Genomic DNA, 18,167 nt, shown 5'->3' on the forward strand with positions numbered 1-18,167 from the left:
CAATTTACAAATTCATACCAACAAAAGAAAATTAATATACACATCCAAATTAATTCATTAAATAAAAAATAGCAAAAATAAATTGTTGTTAACAAACATGGCCCTTTCTAATGACAAATTATCGGTAAAAAGAAAAAAAAATACATTACTTAATACTGCATTTTAGGTATTAATTACAAAAAAGAATGCACGATACATTATATTCCAACGCAAATGCACTGCATCTATGCCAAAAAAAAAAATGCAAGCCTTCAGTAGCCTGGTCGGAAATCTATTCAAAATGAATGCATGTCAAATAAGATGCGGTGATCGGAAGATACTACCGGCTTTTATAAAAGCTCTTCATTTCGTGCCACAAACAGAGTAAAATATATCAGATGTCTTCATCACTCAGACTTACACTGTGCTTTGAAATATCTCAGAGCGATTTCAACCATTCCTCATGCAGGACGGAGTGAAATTTCGACTGATCAGCTGTTTTATCTTTGGGCCAGCACTTGCGGTAATTTCAGCAAACAAAAACCTGCAGCAAACTTTTTCTAAGAGTGTGCAAAAACATTATAGCAGAGGGTTTAAACTGTAAAGGCTGACATGTGAACTCTAAATTATCTCTTTTACGTTGAATATGGGTACATACTAAATACAAAATAATGATTAGGTGAGATGGCTGTACCATGTGCAAAAAAAAAAAAGGGAAACATATGGACAACGAAAGCAATAAAAAAACAAAGTTCAAAGTCATTATTTCAAGGCTTTTTGATAATTTAAAACAATCCTATCAACCAATTAATATAACTTTTCTACTAGTAATTCAAATAAGAAAGCAATTGTCCAAAGGGCACATTTAAAATTACGGAATTCCCAAAATGCACACCTAACTTTAGATTTCTCAAAGAACGTACTTATTTTCCATTTTACTCATCCTGCCAACCACTACTATATTTAAAAAGGTGTTGGATTTCAAATAATAATATTACTGTGGTGTTGCATTTCAAATATCAACACTACTATTACGCTATTGTTATAGCACCACAGTGGTATTGATTTTAGAGTTTATCCAACCAAATTGAGGTTGATTTTCGAAAGAAAAGCACCACTGTGATATTGTTCTTTGAAATCAACACCACAGTGATTGATGGGAGTAAAATAGAAAACAAGTACGCCCATTAGGAAATCTAAAAGTTAGGTACGTCTTTGGAGAAATTTACAATTTTAAATGCGTCCTTACGTCAATTGCCACAAACAAGATCAAAACTATCAAAAAGTGTCATCTACGATATTCTCTTCTTGTCTAATAGGATTAAGTTGGTTTTCCCTACTTATGGTGGCAAAAGGTCATACACTGACCCCGAATGCCCCCACACGATTGGTCCCATGGTCATTTGTAGAGAGGTAAATCACGACTTTGCCTTTGAACAGTAACGATTGCATGGGGGAGGACATGAAACTGGAAAGTATTTCGCTGTCAAGAATTAACTTTTAGACCTCTTGAACGCCGCATGCAATGACCATCTACCCATTAGGACGGCTTTTCCTACTTATGCATGTACACATGCACCAAAATGAAATAATTGAACTTACTACACAGGCAATCGCATAACCATCAAATGTGCTCGTTCCCCCAGTAAGCTCATAAAAAAAACAAGACAATCTTTGGTAGCATTATAAAGAGCTGATGCTTCTTTTGAGCATTAAACATACAAAGTGCCTAACAAAAGACCAATTTAAAAAGATTAGTATATATAGCACTCTCTATGTAGCGTGTTAAAATTTACAAATTTGCAAGGATAAAAATATATGACCCACTTACTTTCACCGGACATGTTTCGATCAGTCGCACCAAAACGTGTAAAGATGGTATCAACAGAAGATAATTCTTCACGAGGTACAAAGCAACCCAGCTGCAAACAAGAAAACATGGAGATGAAGAGATAACATTTTAATGCTTCAAGTAACATATGTGCAGGTGAATTTCCTCTAGTATAACTTAGGACAAGATAACTGATAAGCATGTTGTTCGCAACAATGTTGATTTTCTGCCCATATTTGGTCCAGTCAACAACAATGCATAAGGATGATAAATTTTTAAGTCATTTCCAAGGTGCGTCTCATTAAGAACCAGACCATTCCGAGTATCTGAAACAGCGTAAGGATGCCATAAACCGTTCATGTGAAGAATAGGTCCGTCCTTATCTTTGGCTAAATTTGATGAATATGCATTCACTAAAAGGATAGGCCTATTCATAGGCATAAATGATGAAATTGATGCTCTAGCAAATTGATGACCTGAGACCATTCAATCGCTTTCCCAGAAAATAGTTCAACTAGAACAGCTACAGTTTCAGCATCGGAATCTTTGACAAAATGATTCTAGCAATCTAGCACTATGTATAAAGTTGAATCACAACATTAAACTTAGTGGCAACAAGTTAATTGCATTCTTAAACTAAGGTATGCCAAATCCATGACAAACCTGACAATGCGGGAAGTCATCCTCCAAAGTTACTTCAAACTGGTTAAGGAAATCATCAAGGCTGCTGAGGTTTGAAATATTGACAAACATTGATATTGACGGCATTCCATGATCTTTTTTTCCTTTTAACATATTTTACAATTCTAATCCAATTTGAAGCCTCTTAACTAGAAATGCAAATGTTTGAATGTGAAATAAAAGGTAAGATATAAGTGTTTATCATCTCAATATTGTGTATGTTATCAATAATGAAATGTTCGTACAATCTTCAGTAAAAATTTTCTTCAGCCTATTCATCCTTAAATAACAGAGTATACGGTTGTTTACTAAATTAGTCTACGAATTTGCTGTAAACACTGTCAAAGATTTGTCAGTAAATCATTTTTCAACTGGAACAAGCATGATCACAAAACAAACCCTAGAAACAAGTGTCTTTGTATCAAGTTTGACAACAACCTTACTCATATCACCCTGTAAGTAAATTCTTTAATGTCATGATCAATCTAGTATGATTCAATTGGACGGAACGAGCCATAGTTAAGGGACAGCAAATCAAATTCTAGCCTGCTGCTGCCTACTAGAATAATCTATTAAATGGGCAAACATTAAAAAAGTTGACTAATAAGAGACTCCTCTTATTAACATACAAAATGGTAACCCACCATCACTCAAATGAGTCTGTGATTTTTTCAAAAAAAAAAAGTGCTCAAATGATGCTCGAGTCAAAAGCATATAGTAGCTATACTCAAAGCAATATTCATCATCTAGTATTAAATGACATCTAAACTATAATTAAATAAAAAAAATTACTCGTGACATGATGGGAATTATAAGGACCCAGATGCATGATGCACCCGCTGCTTCCTTATCCTATCTCCAACAAATGGAAAAAGTAGCATGATGAACTGACTCGTCCAAATAATCTATCAATATCTAAAATTCTAGTCAGATACCCAGCTATCAAGGATATTATCTCTGAATGATTTATGAATCCCTCTACTATGTCAAGCAGATGATTGCTACCAGCAATATCACTCAAAGGATGACTGATCAACATTATCAAACCAGAAGACATGCATGTAATGAAAATATCAATTTCTCAAGCAAAGAATCAAGAGCTAAGCCAAAAATCATGACCATCTACCTGACAACCCACCGTCATTATGATTGCTAAAAATCTCAAGTAGAGTCTGCCCATCCATCGTCAAACAATTTTTATATACATGGTAAGAAAAGAGTTCTCCATTGCATAAAGTATTATCTAGCTAATTCTAAAAATATTAATAATCAGAACAAATAATAACCTCAAGAAACAAAGAGGAAAATATTAAACAAGAAAAAAACCTACAATGGTTCATAATTAAAGAACCACCGTGGGCTACACAGTTCCAACTAGTTTTAAAACCATATAACTAATTGTCCTCAATTACAATCAAGCCAAATCAAAGTTTTATAAATTGACAGATAAAGGTAGCGCCAAAATAGACAAACTAAGAAAATTTTCTACTCTCACCATTAGTATTGATAGGTGAGCAATAAGTCCACCAAGAGCACATAAAACAAGGTCGCAGTTCACAATACCATCAAATGCTGGCATAGAAGATCCTTTGAAGTATCCTTTAGAACTAACCAACTTCATAACTTCACTTGATTATATTTGATGGCATAGAAGATCCTTTGAAGTATCCTTTAGAACTAACCAACTTCATAACTTCACTTGATTCTAAAAAATCTACACCAAGAGTTGTGACAGTCAATTTATATTTTCATTGAACTTGCACTTCAAAGAGGCAGTGTTGATTATATTATTGTCATTTTCTGCCAATGCTTTACTAGCAAAAGGAAGCATAGCTTCAATACATTGACTCACCAAAAGTTCAATCAATTTTGAACATTTCCTTAAAGCATCCCTCCGGTTTCAATTGTCTTTAGTTGCTCCAGCGATATAAATCCAAAATACAACCACAATTAAACCTCAATTCATATTTCATGCAATATTTTATTTGTTCATCACTATATAAAAATAATAATATAGTTTTGAAGTACTAGACACTTGATCCAACCAATGTAATGCATTCATTCATTGAGAACACAATAAAGTTAAGCTAGAAAATAGAAACATGCCTCATAGGTGAACAAAACATTAATTTAGTCAAAAGACAAACATTAGAAGTTGATATAGATTCAAAGAAAACGCTAGAATATGACTTGCTAGAAAATACTTATAGTTCGTAAGGATTGTAAATGTTTCTAATGTTAAACCATGTTATCTAACTATAACCAAAAACTAGGATTGTATAAAAATGTTGAATTAATTGGTTTAACCACTGGCACCAAATGAAAGTGGATAAACGAGCCAATATAATTAAGCCAAAATCCAAAGGATTAAGAACTCAGTATATCAAAATTTATTAATCTATTCTACAACATATTCCAATTTTCCTCAATAAAATTTCCAAGTAAATGTCTTTATTTTAGCAAGATGGATTTACATACTTGTCGAATAATATTTTTTTAGTGCCAAGATTGTGTCGAAGAATATTTTTACACCGCTCTTGTAGAGACTAGCTCCTCATGTATCATATGTGGTTTATAAATTTCTGTACACTCAAACATACATGAATCCAAAGTCACACCGAATTGTACCCAAATTTAATACTATCAATGAAACCATAATTGTTAATTGAGCATATCCATATTTGGACATTTAAATTATTAAAATATAAATTAATCTCATTAATTTTATCAATAATTATAACTCATTAATAATTTTATTAATGACAAGATCATAAGTAATTTCATCAATGTAATTAATCTAATATTATTAATTAAAAGATAACCATCCTAATTATCTTTCAAACAATCTGGAATAAAATTCATTAATTAGAATGAAATCTCATTCCAATTAATTTATAATCAGATAACTAAAATTTAATTAATATTTTTTGTTAAAATATTAATTTCACTCCTCATTCATTACTATATATTTTATTTTAATATCATTAATATAAAATTCTAACACTGCTTAGTCAAAAAAAAAAAATTATAAAATTTGATTCAATGATAAATTCTATTTTAACCATACTCATTAATTTTATATATATTTCATATATATTTGATTATATAAACTGTGCAAAAACTTTGTGTCAAGAGGGAAACATAGTTTGTTGATTAAATAGCTTGATTAACTTTAATTGTTAAAATTTTCCACTTTTTTATGTGTTGTTTATTTGATCAATAAATTTCTATTTTGGACCATCAATTTTAACAACAGTCGGTTGTTAAAAAAATGAGTGAGATGAAGCAAAACCCTCTGCCTCTTTAATTTCATTCTAATGTTGAGGACTTAATGACACAAAAACATATATATAAATGTTTTGCCAATTGTAATTTGATTGAGGTTCCTCTTAAATTTTAATATGATATCAAAACTATTGTATTAAAAAATTTTATTTTAGATTTAAAAGTAATTTTATTCATGCTATTTTTTCATAACTTTAAGACATGCTTTAAGTTTCTTTGGCAACTTATATCCAATGAGAATCTTAGTATTTTATAGTTATTTACCAAATGAGTTGTTTCATCTTCTGCTCGTGATTTCATCTGGTTGATGTGTTAAAGGGTAAAATGTGAATCCAATCAATTTCTATTTGTCTTTTGATGTAAACAACAGTATCCACGAAGGATGTGGTATTGATTCAAGTGAGCAACTAATCAGACAAACAATCATAACTAGGTATGGATACTATCTCGGACGATTCTACATTGAAAAGACTAATTGGAACAAAGTGATTGAAATCGTCATGGGAGGAATGAGATCACCAGCTGTTGTCATAAAACACTTGTGTAGATTGTCAAAGGACTAGGGTGAGAGAGGTAGGCTAGTGTTGGGTTATGATATAGTGTTAAATAAAGAGAGGCTTGTTGTGTTTGATAGGTTAAAAGGAAAGATGATTGGCACAGATTAGTGGAGAGAAATTATCATAAATGGCAAATTCAATACAAGCATTTTATAGGTTGAGTTCGGTAAAATTGATCTCAAGTAGTCAGTTATGTTAACTGTGATGTAGTGTTGGGAATAATTTCAGTGTATCTATTTCTTTTTCTTGGTTTGCTTGCAATATTTTTTGTTATTAATAACATGCTAGTTATTATTCATATTGACAATTTACATTATATGTTATCTTAGATGCCATCTTTGTGCAATAACAATAAGATAGGTTGATATATGGTGTTTTGTACTTGAGGTTCAAATGCTATTTGCTATAGTTCCTGATTAAGGTATGTTGATACCCAATTATGTTAATAGTCAAATAGAATTACATTGTAAAACAACTTGGCACTGATACAAAATGACATACTCTGGTTGCAGATAAGCTCTCTTCGATTATCCATGGATCATTGCAATTTTGGTTGCATGGCTTAAACCACCAATAATTATACAAAATTATGTTTTCAAGTTGGAGCAGACACGAGGTAATCCTATGCTCCATATTATAATTACCTAGGAGCGCACAGAGTAATACCCATACTCTTGATTGCGAGATAGCAGTATTCAGTTAGATTCGAGAATGTATTCAAGCATTCGGAGATTTTTATAGTATTGTAGTTAGTAACTTTACATGTTGCAATCAATTTCCTATTCTAGCTACCATCTCTTGCCTCTACATTATTGACAAGAGAGTGCGTAGGATTTTATTTTTTTGGCTAGCTAAAGGAATTATTACTATAACTTTCTTTATAGGGAACCACCTAAGAATTTTAATACCCACGTATCCAGTTATGGTTTGTAATTTGCAAAATTATCTTGTAAGTTGTAACCTTCCAAATGCGATATAGTTAGTATTTGCAGTGAGATACATTAGAATCATTACTTTTGTGTGTCTTATGAGTAATATTATGATGGCATGAGCTTGTCTAAACTGCTCCCATCAAAATTTTGGTACCAGCCTAACAGGATCACAAGAGATTGTAGTGCTGTTGAGGAGGTCATGACATTGAGTCTGTGATAGTTTTGAGCAAGAAATTTACTTGTTCAAGAACTGAACATGTTATACTTGTATTAAGCTGAACAAATTAGTAGATGTTGTACCTTAAGAATAGAACATATAGTGATTGGCTAGCAAAAACTCATAATAGTGTTTTGTTCCAACAGAGCAAGTTATAGAAGCTTTTTTTTTTAATCAAAAAGCTTCTTTATCATCTGCAGTAATTTAAAAACAGTATAAAGACCATAAGATGTTCAAACACAGTTTCTGGTTCCAAACATTGGAAGATGAAATTAATTGGTAAGGTATATAGCGATAGCACAACAAAACTATAATCAGTACATTGGTGATATTCTGAGAACTAAGTTACAAGATAGTGTACTTTTCCTGTGTGATCTGCAGCCTTAACAGCTTCACCTAGACATACAATAGGCCCCTTGTGATGTTGATCCAATCTAGTCAACCACTCCCTGGATCCAATAAGATCAATCAAATTGTGTGGAAGGGTAGACAATATAAAAATAGATGCTACTAGTTTGACAATATTCAAGCGGCAGCCATGACTTATGTAGTCTTTGGTGAATCACGAGATCACACACAAAAATTGTTGTGCATCTCCACGTAACAAAATAGTAGCATATCTACAATATTGATTAAGATTCATACTCCACAGATAACAATAAAAGCAACCATTACTTAATCAAGAGTTCCTTAATGAGTACAAATGTAGTGGTGCTGAAAGCAGTAACAGGAACAAGGATCATAGGTCATAGCTTTAAAACCATAAAGGATGACAGAGGAAATTTTCCAAATTAAATCCAAGGTTAATTGAAAATTAAAACCTCACAAAATCTAAAGCAAGAGCATAAGACTAAAATTGGGTAAAAGATAAATCATAAATGTAATTACCTCACCAACTTTTATCTCTTTAGTTCCATCACCATGTTATCTTGGCACGAAATCCTTCTTCTATGCACTCTATTTCCGCTGTGGCTTTATCCTGATGAATGTTTGACATAGTTACAAATAAAGGGAAATAAACTAATTTGAATAACTTTAAAATGTGCGAAGGCGGGTTTGGTGACTTAAAGTTTCCACCTCACAGAGCACTTCACCTGGAGAAATTGTCACCTTCTTTCTTTAGCCGCGTTGCAATGTTGACCTATAAAGGAGAAAGTGCAGATGTGCTACAAGCCATACAAACAATGGAACTGATGTTTGACATACAAGGCTTATATACCTCGGTCATGGTGGGTGAAAGAGACGACATCCCATGCTTAGTGTGGGTGAAAAAGTACATAAACAGCACAAAACAGCATGCTATCTGAGTTATTAAGCGTGAGATACCATGCTGTCAACTTTAATTCTAGGTTTAGGATAAGAGATTGTCACCATTCTACCTCCTGCTCTGCTTCATAAGAAAGAATTCTTTGCAATAACACAGGCATGTTCACTCTCAACTATTAGACTTGATTCATTAATTAGAAACGAATAATCAGATATATATATAAAAAAAAACCATCAGCAGGTACTTGATCTCCAATTGGTAGATGTAGAATATCACAAGGAATAGTAATATTTTTTCTGAAACTGTACCTTGCTGCTTGTATAGAATTTTGTTTTTCCCTTTATACAAGTCGTTGAACAGTACAGTCACAAATGCAGCTAATTGGATGCTTGCGACAATTTGAAGGCCATCGTGAGCACCTTGTGACCATCCTTCCATTGCAATACCCACAGTTAGGAACACAAGGCACGTCCAGCCAAAATTATCAATGTAGTGACTTGAAGTTGCTCACATACATATACTCGTAGATCGTCTCCTGCCTCCTAGATCTTTTACCTCCTCTTTAGCCTGTCAAGTCCATCACTCGTATATTAACTGAGCTTATTTGTAATTCAGGAGCACTGAGGGAATAACTTAAAACAGTGCATGTATTCTGACTTGTTAGGCCAGATGAAAAAAATGAAGAATAATGAATTGGGACTAATGATGTTGAGGGAACACTAATTTATTGACAAGTATTGCTTCTTGGATGAAACGAGAATCTCCAAAATGATATTTCAGTTGTCCAAGAAAATCAGAAACAGTATCTCAATTAATAACTTAACACTAGTCTTTTTACAGTAGCAAACTTCATTAATTCAGGGTACAGGTTGCTTACATGATGAAATCCATGTACAATCGCTTTTGAGCATTGAACTAAGAATTTGTTGTAAACAAAACTAATCTTCTTCCATTGCTTTCTCAGTGGGCATCTCTTCCTGACCTTGCATCTCATCTTCAGATCTTGGTGAAGGCGGTGGTAAAACCTCCAGCACTAGATCCACAAGTTCCTGAACTTCGTCTATCCCTTTAACGTCGTCTTTTGCTAGACACTTCTCACTGTATTCTATAATCTGCAAAGGTAAAAGAGCAACAGATAAATTTATATGAGGAACAAAAGGAGATATTTAGAGATGAACCAGAATATTTTGAGGTTAATCACTTACATAAAATGGTAAAGATTTAGGTTAAAGTGGTCCAGTTGAAAATTTAATTGTGGTACAAGTTCTTTCACTTTGACAAATTGAGTAAATCATTCACGGTATTGAATCAAATACAAAAGGGAATAGCAGATGCATTTGGATAAGAGCTCCTAAAAAGGGCATATTGCATTAGGAAAAAGTTTTTGGAATTTGAATAATCCAACATATGCTCCAACTTCCAAGCAAGCTCTTGATTCTTATATTGTCACGCCCCAAAAGAGTCTCTACCCGGTAATAGTGACAAATGAAACCTGGATACATAGTCACTCGGCTGTACAAGTATAATAATAACCTACAGCCCACACGGCTGGAAATAAAACACAACCACGCAGTTTAATATACAACCCACACGACTGAATCAACAACCACGCAGTTGTATACACAGCCCACACGGCTGGAAATAAGCAAGGAAAACCCATAAATCAAAATGACAGGATGCTAGTCGGCTAGACTTTACTCAACAAATAACAAACGATAAAAGTAGCCTTAGACACCAAGTCCACGACAAAATATTACAATGCCAAGTATATAAAATCTAAAGAAATGCAAGAAAAACATAAAGCAAAGTAAAGATCATTCTCCGATATGACATGGGACCGGCAGACATGATATTCCAAGCAACTCCACAATCATCTACCTGCTACTTGAGGAAAAATGACAATACACAAATGAGGTGGTGAGTGCGGGTGACTCAGTGGGTAATAGACAAAATAGTGCATGATCTATATAAAACATGAAGATCAAAGTATACAGTCTCAGCAGGAAAATAATAACATGATCATATATGACATAATCAATGCACATAACCATAACTGACATAATAAATGCACATACCCAATCTGGAACCAATACATACGATATAGTGATCAATAAACTCACTAGGGATCAGCAACAGATCTGTTCATAACACATGAGCAATATAATCGACGACATATACACGTATGACAAATGAACATGTATGAAGCATGACAACTATATGCAACAATCATATCTCAAGCATGTGCAACAATCACAAGCAAATGCAGATATATTTCTGAAAGATGCACCGCGTATCATATGCAATATGCACGTGCATGCAACATAGTCACTCCCGCCCACCCCTCAAGGCACCACAACCCCTGTGTGGCCGAGAGGTCAGGACAATGCCAACTGTACTACCCTCCAGATACCACTATAGAGTGGTTGAGACGGGCAGTTTGCTAAGTAGCTATCTAACTACATAGCATCAAGGTCCCTGACTGCTCACATCTCTAGCCCCTGACAACTGTACTACCCTCCAGATACCACTATTCTCGAGTGGCCGAGGCGGACAATGTATAACACTAAGCGGTCGAGTGAGCATGACAGGACTCCGTTGTCGAATGGGAAGCTAACATGACTAATGACTAGCTCATACCGCAAGGGAGCAATGGTCATCAAATTAGCTCATACCACAAAGGAGCAATGGTCGTCAACATGCATATATATGACTGTCGACTAGCTCATACCACAAGGGAGCAATGATCGTAAGCATGCATATAGTGCAATGATGGACATGATATAAATAATCATGATACCGACATGATCATCATCAATGCAACATCTCAATCAGTACATGATCTGTCAATCACCTAAGTCTATAGGTTCGAGTAGATCCAACAGGTGTCTACTAATCAACAAATATAATCAGTAGCAACATCAACACGTACACACCAAACAACATAAGTATAATCATCATGATACCTCCAAGAATCACATTAGACACATGTGCTCACCCAACAGTATAATCGATATGATTCCTCTAATAGTACACACCAGACACGTGTGCACAACATAGGTATGATCAACATATTTCCTCCAATAGTACACCCCAGACACGTGTGCACACACAACATACAAATGGTCAGTCAACATGTGACTCTCATAATACGTACCAAACATGTGTACACTCAACAACATATGCATAATCAGCATGTTAACACAGTCAACAAGATATCCCCTATCGTGCATACTCTACATGCGTCACATGTGTAATTTACAAATGAGCATCGAAATTTTAATTTTTATCGTAGAATTCAAACTTCAGAAGTAAAACAAGCTTTAAATGAGATGCACAATGGAAAAGCCGTTGGACCAGATGATATTCCGATAGAGGTATGGAAGTGCTTAGGGAAACAAGGTATTGAATGGCTTACAAAATTATTTAACATGATATTGAAAACAAAAAAAATGCCTGATCAATGGAGGATAAGTACTCTAGTTCCTTTATATAAGAATAAGGGAGACGTACAAAATTGTGCAAACTATAGGGGTATTAAACTAATGAGTCATACTATAAAACTTTGGGAAAAAGTAATAGAAAAAAGATTAAGGAAGGAGACTACGTTGATCGAAAATCTATTTGGGTTCATGCATGGAAGGTCAACAATAGAAACTATACATTTTCTTAGACAATTAATTGAAAAATATCGAAAGCAAAAAAAAAGTTCTATTTCAGTAAAAAGATGTGTTAGTGCAATATATATTAAACTAATTAAGGATATGCACGAGAATGTAACGACCAAAATAAAGACTTCGGTAACTGAGATATTTCCAATAAAAATAGAATTACATCAAAAGATCAACTCTGAATCCCTATCTTTTTACACTAATTATAAATTAACTCACTGCACACATTCAAGACACAGTACCGTGGTGCATGTTGTTTGCAGATGATATTATTTTGGTAGATGAGACACGTGAAGGAGTAAATGCTAAGATAGAATCTTGGAGGGAAACACTAGAAGGAAAAGGTTTTAAACTTAGTAGATTAAAGACGGAATATATGGAATTTAAGTTTAGCAATATTAGAAATAATGAAACAATTGTTAAGATAGGAGAGGACGAGTTGCCTGGAACCGAGAGATTTAAATATTTAGGATCGTTTTTGAAAATGATGGAGGATTGAGAGAGATGTCTTACATAGAATACAAGCGGGATGGGTGAAATGGAGGAGCGTCATGTTTTTGTTAGACCTGCTATGTTATATGAAGCTGAATGTTGGGCTATGACTCGAGCACATGAGCAGAAGATGAGAGTTGCAGAGATGAGGATGTTAAGGTGGATGTGTGGACATACGAGGATGGACAAAATAAGAAATGAGAGCATTAGAGAGAAAGTAGGAATTGCATCTATTGAGGAAAAACTCAGAGAGACACGTTTAAGATGGTATGGACATGTACTTAGACGACCAATAAATGCTCCAGTTAGGCGATGTGAAACTATGATAAACATGCATATAAAACGAGGAAGAGGAAGACCAAAAAAGACTTGGTTAGCAACAATAAAACAAAATAAAATTTATTTAAATATAGATGATGATATAATAGGAGATAGAGCTCAATGGCGTAAAAGGATTCATACAGCCGACCCCACCTAGTGGGAAAAGGCTTGGTTGTTGTTGTTGTTGTTGTTGTTGTTGTTGTACATATATTACAAAAAATTAAATCTTATTCCGAAACAAGTAGCTACTCACAATTTCCTTAATTAAATCTGACTTTTCCCCTCATAAACCCTAATATAATCCATCCAAATGATTAGATTAGGTTCAACCGAACATCAACCATAATCATCCCACAACTAAAATCAAATCCAATTTATACACGAAATCACCTCCATGACTTACCAAAATCCGATTGCCCAAGTGTTGACTAGCGGCCGGCGCAAACTCGTTGCCGGAAAACAGTCGCTGAGCTAGGAGAAGCTGCTGCCGGAAAACTGTGACCGGATCTACAGTGGTCGGCCAACCAATTAAGCACAATATCCCAATACAGAAAAATGCAACTAGATCTTTGTTGATCTGATATCAAACATGTCTTACCCCAAATTAGATCCATAGCCTCCTCTCTGATAAAATCCAAGTTGTTGTGGTGGTGAACCGAGGCAGAGGGGCGGCGATGGCACTACGACATCGGGTTGAAGGAAATCAAGAGAAGAGGAAGAAGAATCCGTGGTGACTACTGTGGAACTGAGCTAGGGCAGAGGAGGGCAGCGCGGCGATCAAGCGGAGCGGCACCAACATCGATGAGATCGGGAGAGAGCCCGACGGTCAGCGTCACGTGGAAGAAGGGAGGTGATGCTGCGGCTTCTGGTCGATCGGTGATGGGCGGCCGACGTTGAGCTTCTCAACAAGGAGAGGCTCAAAAGGGGACACGGATCATCGACAATGGTCGGCTGGAGACTCCAGAAGAGGGGAGATCATGTGGCACTCGGCGTCGGGCCGTGACGGTCGGCGGCGACGTAGAGAGGAGAAGGGAGAGGGCGATCGACGATTAGGATCAAGAAGAGATCAAAAGAGGAGAAGGGGAAAATCGACGCGATTAGGGAAATGATAGTTAGGATTTAATTAATTAAATCCTAAGTTCATTCCTCAATTTAACTCCCATTTAAATGGTTATTCCAAGTAAATTTTTTTTAGCTTATAAATTCATCCGTTTAAATCTCATAAATTTTCTAAAAATTCTCGAAAAATCCAATAAAATAATTTCTCCAATAACATTTATTAATTAATTTGTCATATCTTACATATACAGGATTCCTAAAATATTCATAACTTTCTCCTTGCAATGAACAAATGCATCTTTAGCATTCAATTCAATAAGCACGAACCTATTTGAGTCTGTCCAATAGGCTACTACTCTTTAGTTCAGTGCATTGATTTTTCTATATAAACTCCAAATAGGAAATGTTTAGTCATCACTATGCTGACCATGGAAAAAGATACATGAAATTTTAGGACTTCTTTAAGGTGTACAACAAAGGAATTATTGTTCATAAAAAATCAGTTTATGATTTCGCTAAGGTGTAGAACAACAGTATGGCAGTGGCTCCCTTCCATATCAAGTTAAGTGTGCATTTAAAACCATGCCTCTTCAAGAACATATCATCAGATCAACTCAAGTAATTGACTTAGGTTTCTCTACTTTAATTTATTATTGGTTACTCTGAAGTAAATCCTTTAAGCTCAATGAGCACTAGATAGCGTGAACTAAATATTAAATAGACTGAAAATATATTCTATTATAAAGCTGAAAAGACAACTTAGTCCAGTGTATATCTAATCTATTGCAACATAAAGTATCAACAAAGTAAAAAGGAAAAGAGAAACATTGATCGTAAAAGATTCAACAAGTAAAATGGACTGTTTATTTGAGTAAATAAAAAAAGTGATTACTTGTATCATGCTTACTGCATTAAGTTTCAAAATGTTGTGAGTTAATGAGTCATCTCAACAAGAAGTATCTCAAGCTCGCTTATATCATAAGGTAGAAATTAATTAAAACTTGGTAATATGAAGAGAGAAAAGAGTGTGATGATTACAAGGAACTTAATCATTATGCTTCTTTGGAAATTTCTAGTTTCACACTTTTTTTTTTGTCTATTGGTAAGAGTTAATAACGAATATCTCATTAGATTCTCATTGTATTATTTATAGTAGATGCCAATTATATTATTATTTTATTATTATTAAATTCTTAAAAAAATTAAGCTTTTTGACTAATTTCTTTAAAACGACCGCTTTTGCACCCCACATGTTTGTCCACATACTACATATGGATTAAAAGATAGCCCTACCACAAATTGCCTACATATATCATTTAAACCTTGTCCTTGCTTAGGTCTTATAGAAGCCAAATAAAAAATATTAAGTAATAATCACATGGAACAACTATCAAATCCTCCCTGTACTAGAATCATCTTTGTCAATGCTTTTTGGCATTCTTCAAATTCTAGACACAGAAATTGGCATCTTAAATTGAACATGCTTATATCTTTCTATTGTGTATGATATACTGACATCTAATTAGGCATTTAATGCAAGTTCTCAGTAAGTCGTAAACAGGTAGCTTTGTCATAGACAGCGTACAAAAAGTATGAAAGTGAAGCTCCCAACCACACTAGAAAGCCTCATCTATCATGAGTTAAGGCAGCTCCGCGCACGAAGCTCCCGCCATGCGGGGTCCCAGGGAAAGATCCATTGTACGCAGCTTTACCCTACTTTTTACAAGAGAGTCAATAAAATCAAGCATATGATTTCTTAAGTTGGCTGCCTATTCAATGTGAAAGTCTCAACTTCTTTAATCAATTTCTAATGCTGATTTTTTGTTCCAGATAAGCTAAGAACAAAAGGTGGGTAGGATAAGCGGAGATTATAATAACACTTAATAATGCTAATTAGGCCATACTCTTCAAATGAGGTAATAAGTGAATTCACTATGATGAGGGATTGCATGGAAATTATTTGCACAGATCAAAACATGAACGTAAGTAATTAATCCACGTAATCAATGATGATGATCTGAAGGATAAATGTGCTCGAGTGTGACACCTTCCCAAGCTGATAAAGTATAATGCTATATATATATTTATATAAAGTGGGGAAAATGAAAACTAAAACAAGAAGACATACCGTATCAATAATAGCTGGGTTGGATGGCCGCAGGTTTATGATATTGAGCTTCTCCGCTTTTGCAAGTTTGAACTTTTCGGTTTTATTCAAAAACTCATTGATTGATTCCTTTATCTGACTACAAGCAGCGGTTTAACTCAGCGACGGAAGCAATGTTAACAGGGTTGGAGAATTCACTTCAAAGAACGTCGGATCTTACCTTGCACTCGGAAGGCGCAGCCGCACCAAGGCACCCCATAGGGTCGCTCGTCGCGCCTCTCCCGCGTAGAAATTCGAGAACCTCATAGTTGGTGAGAGTCCCGGCATTTGCCTGTAACCTGCGGCGCATCAATTACGAACGTGCGCGACCGTGAATCAACAAAACCATAACGAAAGAATTCATTGGGAAAGGGAGAATTTACACTTTCATAATGTAATGTAGCGCGTCGAAAGGGGAAGAAACCTAGCTAGGGTTTGGTTGGTCAAACAGGAGCAGGGAGCTGGCTCCGGAGGACGAGAGGATACGAGAAGGATGGGAAGCGGCGGCGTAGTTCGATGCGTCGGCAAAGAGAGCGGAGGGAAGAAGAGCGTTACCTTTCGCTATGTAGACGGAAAACCCCTCGCCCTCTAAACCATAATCCAAACACTGAAACACCTTCTGAGAAATAGGAGAAAATTCAAAATTTCTTCAGGCTTTTAGAATAATCAAAGCGGTACTAAATTTCTAAGGATGATCAAAATCAAAGAAGTCCTAAATTTTGCAACGTAGTTTCAGACCACCCCTTCTATGTTACCGGTCGACAGAGATCACGTGTCACGCACAAATAATTTGACAAGTTGCCCCGGCTACGGTGCAACGATAAGGTATCTAAATTATCACATAGGTATTCATAGTTTGAGTCTCAGCTATGATAAATTTATAGAAAATTTTTTTCTAAATATGACACAATTAAAAGATGCTAGGTTCTTAGACTATTCGTTACAAGTACTTTCTAATTTATCCTGATTACCAATAAAAAATTTGTTATGGGATCGGACCGATCACCTGGCTCGATATTAATCAATTTTTTTTTAAGTTTATACTGAATCAAATCCAACCCAATATGTGACATTCAATTTTGTATATTTGATATTTGAATTCACCTAAAAAATATAAATAATTTTAATTCCATTTGAATTGTTCGGATGAGAACTATAATTTAAATTGATTTAAATTTGAGACCTTAGCATATTTAAATCAAAATTATGCAAAAACTAATCAGAGTTTGGCTATGGAGTAATTTATAAATAATGAAATATATTTATTTAATAATTAAACTAACAAATTTGAAAAAAAAAATTATTAAATAAATTTATCAGATGGTTTATGTTAATTACCACGGATGATCAGTTGGTTAAGTTAGGATATGTATGAACAAAAGTAGCTAGCTTCTTTTGAACTTAAATGACAGTAGAAAACTTGAAGAAAAGCACTTAATTGTTACAATTTTAAATTTTATTTGGTATTCATCTTTTTGGGAAGTGATTAATGTAAGAGTCTATTCCTCATTCTCATTCACAGGTACATTATAAAAATCTTCTTTCCAGAGATAAAGAAATCTCATACAAACTCAAATACGAAAATACAAGTAAGATTACATAAGAAATCGAGAGCGACTTTACAACAATGAACTTTCCTTTACTTGCTCTTTTCTTACCTTGGTTAACCTCTTGATACTTGAAAAGTATAGCAATACCTGTCACCAAAACCTCAAAAATCGGCCATGAAGAA

The 18,167-nt window shown here is 34.6% G+C and overlaps 1 long non-coding RNA gene across 12 annotated transcripts; it reads right to left on the reverse strand.

The window, feature by feature from the left end:
• Positions 1 to 31: 31 nt before the first annotated feature.
• Positions 32 to 17,137, reverse strand: LOC122041501. 12 transcript variants are annotated; one of them, XR_006128996.1, is made up of 14 exons: positions 16,819 to 17,123; positions 16,617 to 16,734; positions 16,418 to 16,535; positions 9,627 to 9,861; positions 9,265 to 9,316; positions 9,058 to 9,180; positions 8,702 to 8,869; positions 8,560 to 8,623; positions 8,371 to 8,461; positions 4,344 to 7,931; positions 3,987 to 4,205; positions 1,811 to 1,901; positions 1,582 to 1,708; positions 32 to 523 (listed from the first exon to the last, which is right to left on the reverse strand). It is a non-coding gene; the product is annotated as an uncharacterized LOC122041501 (long non-coding RNA). The 12 variants fall into 12 exon arrangements; XR_006128995.1 differs by having other exon boundaries at positions 8,702 to 8,929; XR_006128997.1 differs by having other exon boundaries at positions 32 to 271; positions 401 to 523; positions 8,702 to 9,180.
• Between the last annotated feature and the right edge of the window lie 1,030 nt (positions 17,138 to 18,167).

This window comes from Zingiber officinale, chromosome 2A, assembly GCF_018446385.1.
Source record: "Zingiber officinale cultivar Zhangliang chromosome 2A, Zo_v1.1, whole genome shotgun sequence".
Lineage (NCBI taxonomy): Eukaryota > Viridiplantae > Streptophyta > Magnoliopsida > Zingiberales > Zingiberaceae > Zingiber > Zingiber officinale.